This window comes from Heliangelus exortis, chromosome 1, assembly GCF_036169615.1.
Source record: "Heliangelus exortis chromosome 1, bHelExo1.hap1, whole genome shotgun sequence".
Classification (NCBI taxonomy): domain Eukaryota; kingdom Metazoa; phylum Chordata; class Aves; order Apodiformes; family Trochilidae; genus Heliangelus; species Heliangelus exortis.
Genome location: NC_092422.1, coordinates 157,828,342 through 157,832,542, shown reverse-complemented (window position 1 = coordinate 157,832,542; position 4,201 = coordinate 157,828,342).

The following is a 4,201-nucleotide window of genomic DNA, read 5'->3' as shown; positions in this document are numbered from 1 at the left end:
CTGAGAGACACAAGTGAGTATTTTATTTATTGATTGATAGATTTTTTTTTTTATTATTTCAGAGGTGGCACTTAAATTGTAGCTACAGGTATACTCTTAATTCTGATGTAGAGTTGTTCCTGACTACCACTGGATTCACTTTTCTTTAAAATGTAACATGTGGCCATGCCTCTCTGTCCTGGTTTGGGACAGGATAGAACTAATATTCTGTATTGTTGCTTTCAGGCAAGTGTTTTCTAAGTAGCTTCACTTGCTGAAATTAACAGCAAGTTTCTCAGTCAGTGTCTGCTTCTAGGACTGATAAAGCTCATAGTTACAGCTATAGAATGGTACACAGAACCATGGCCACTGCTCAGTTCTAAGGAATGTTTTGTGGTCTGGAAAGAGAGAAGGAGTAAAGTAAAACTGCAACCCAATTTTAGGGAGGAGTGGACAAGACAGGTGACCAAAATTAATCAGAGTATTCCATCCCATGCACCTTGTACTGGGTATAGATTTGAGAGATCATGAAGGTCAAACACCCTTCCTTCCTTCTTTGCCATCCTGGGAGGATTCAGTCTGTTTGTCTTCCTGTGGTCCCAGTCCCTGCCATCCTGAATCTGTGTTCCTGCCTCCAGCTCCCAAGTGCTGCTGACTCCAGGAGTCCAGCCTGGACTTCCCCAGGGCTGCCCTGCATTACTGGGGGGAAAGAGGGAGGAATGTGGTATTGGTTTTGTATGTATCTGTATATATTAGTTTTTCCTGGTTTTATCATGACTGTTTCATTAGCTTTGCAGTTTAATTTCCAGCCCATAAGTCTCTCTCCCTTATTGTCTCTCCTTTCTTTATCAGGGAGGGGGATTAATAGAGAGCATCTGTCATTCAATTAATTGCCAGCCCAGCATTAAACTGTGACACTCAAAATAAGAAAATGTTCTCTTTCCATTTTTTGTGTTTCTCGCTTATTCTTTCTTTGACTGAAAATGTGTAGAAAATAATTCTTTAGGCTAACTACTTTCTTAGCCTTGCTAGCCTAACCATATCCTCTTGACTACTAATGGTGTGATTATCACAGAGCCACACACTTTACTGTCCACGTTGGCCTCTTCTAAAGGTTTTTTTAAGCCCCCATTTTCAATACAATAAAAATATTTTTATCAAGACGATTGAGAGTGAAGGGTTTGAGTGCTTTGGAAAAAACCCTACTGTTTAGTATGCTGTCAGCTTCCTAAATATTAAGGTGCAGCAGTACATGTATTTCTTCCACTGAAACAGCTTCCTGTGGCCATAAGGTGGCAGTGGCCTGGAAGAGAGGAGGGGGGAAAATAAAATAAAATAAATCTTTGGGACATTAAATCATAATAAAGCCAAGGCAGGAACTGCAGGCAGCAGTCGGCTCTTTCTGATTAATTCCAACAGAAACTTCTCTCTCTGTATCTCTCTATCTCTATCTGTAAGGTTGTACATTTTTTGCTTTGTCTCTTTTCATGAGCTCATCAAAGCCGATTACGCAGCCCTGCTGTAAGTGAAAGCTGTGAAGCTGAGCTGAGCAAATCAGGCCATCCCTGTGGATGTATAAATGAGTCAAATGACCTCCAAAAGCATGAATCTTAAAGTACGGTTGTATAAACTAACAGATCTCAATGGTGATTAGTGCAAGCAACTCTTGGAACATCAGAAAGGGAAGGGGGAGAGGGACAGAGTGTGTGTGGTGGGGGAAGAAGCAGCAAGCTCTTGAATTCAAGTTTCATTTTGCTCTTCCAAAACACATCCCTGACACACACAAGGGCAAATGTGCACAGCATTGAAATAGGGGGCTGGGGGGGAGGGGAAGGCATGTTAGCAACTACTGCTGAGGTGTTACAGCTGGCAGTGAAAGTCATTTCTACTGGCAAATCAAGAGGGTTGTTGGAGTCGAATCTAAAAGGTGAACTCCTGTTCCCTGGTGGAGCAAATGCAAACCCCGCCCTTGATGTTAAAGGCTTAAACACTGTGTTTGACCTGTAAAGTAGGGTAGCAATTATTTGATAGAGAATAGGAGTAGGGAGGGAGGATTACCAGAATATATGTTAACTTCTGTTTCCTTGTTGAGTCGTGGCTGGGCAAGGGCAGCTGCACAGGGACACTACAGAGTGTGAAAAATGTGATCTGTGAGCATATCTGTGCCTCCCGATAGCAGGAGATGGGCTACAGCTGGTGGGGGCTTTTTGGCTGGCAGTAACTGAGAGCTGCTGCAGGGTGGTGTGTTCCTGGCTTCCTGCAACAAATGAGCAATTTCAGTCCAGTTTAGGGCAAGCATTATTGCAACAAGAATGGCAGAAGTCATAATAAGAGTTACAGTAAGACAGTTAGTGAAATAAGGGCTTGCAAGGGAGGTCATGGTTTATTTTTTTAATTGTCAAAGTAGAAGAAGTGGCCTATATGAATAAGGGATGGCTGAAGGGGAAAAATAACATGCTTTCAGGGACATAGAAAGTAATAAGTGACACAATTTAGCTGAGGAGGGTGAAGCCCAAAAAGGCCTAAGAAAACTGTTTAGAGACGGAGTTTTAAGTCTTTAAACAGCAAAGGTATTTATTCGCGGATCCAGGAAACTCCCAGCTCGTGCTGGACAGAGAGTTCCAAGGGGCAGGGGGGGGGGTAGGGTTAGGGTATTTATACAGCCTTACATGCATATTCATAAGATTGTGACAGATAATTATAATATTCATACCAGGTGGAGTCTGGGCAGAACCAGGTGGAGTCTGGGTGGGGTCTGGGCAGAGCCGTCCTCTCAGGGAAATGTCCTCCTTAGGGTTAAACTTCTATCTCCCTTGATTCCAGGTGGCTTCATGTTGTTATATGGATATCGGACCCCAGCCATAACTTTTATCTGCTGGTTGTGGCATCTTTATGTTCTCCTTGTGCAGATGTTCACATGCTTTTGGGGCCAAGCTGGTGCCTCCCTGGCCTTGGCGGTGCCTTGTTCTAAAAACGAGACTTACACTCCCAATTATTTCCCAGACAGAAAGCTAGCTTCGTTAGGCCTTGTTTTGCTTTTCACTGTAACAGTGGAAAATTGTTTTGCTTCTAACTGAAACAGTGGAAAATTACGAGTTTGGACTGGTCCTTTCTTGGTTTATCCTTGAATTGTACCGGTTATGATCACAAGTTCTAATTCTACATTAGGTAAATTCACACAAACAACTTGGCCTGCTCTCCTTTTCCCACAGGAACTGATCTGTTAAGATCCTTCTCTGCTTCAAGGGATCCCCATGAACCCCACTCTAAGCCTTGACTGGGGTGCCCAGCATGGCACCTCTGCTGGTCCTTTCTTCTTTCAGCCAGTGCCATGTCCTAGCCTGGGGTGTGATACCCAACTAATTCCACTCCTAGAGCTGAAAATGACTGATGGATTGAAACTTGGGTGATGTTTTCTGTACACAGAACATCAGCTGAATTGGCACATGTGCTTGACTTGCCATTGTATCTGTATTTCTGTATCTGCACCTCTGGTTGTCAAGGCTGTCTGGCCAATTGTTTTATAGATTGGGTTTGATGATAGAGAATCTCCTTCTAGGACTGGAGAAGGACCTACTGATGCAAGAGAAATGCAGTGTTCCCACAGCATATTTTTCCCTTCATTATACTTGGAATTTTCCCAAGCTTCCTGATACACAATTGAAGAATCAGTAAATAGACATAAATGTAATTTTTACTACCAACTTTTTTAATAGCACAGCTTTTAAGGCTCAGATTTGGATTTTTTTTCTGCTGACCTGGAAAGAACAGGAGAAGAGAAAACAATCTTCAGCTTTTGCAAAGCTCAATAGCAAAATGCAAACAAATATTGGTTGGCAATTCAACACGAGTCAAGTGACAAGAATGAGCTTCAGTGCTGGAGAAGTGTCCCAATGTATGAATGCTGCTCGAGATTTCCAGACTGTCCCAAACTCCTCTTTTCAGGCCTTTTCCACCTCCTGCCTTATCCCTGTGAGCAGGTAGAAAAACTGGTCTAAAATTTTCATAGTTCCAGATTCCCCTTTTTACATTTCTATGATATGTGCTTGCTTTTCTGATTAAAACCTTTCCACTAAACTAGGCTGGAAACTTCTAGATGCTGAGGTGTGGAAGCAATTTTCGCTACTTGTTATTAGTTTTTAGTTAAAACACTTTTCCCCAAGAAAATAAAAATACAAGAGTATTTCTTTCCATGAAGGCTGATAAAGAGTTGGAAGATTTT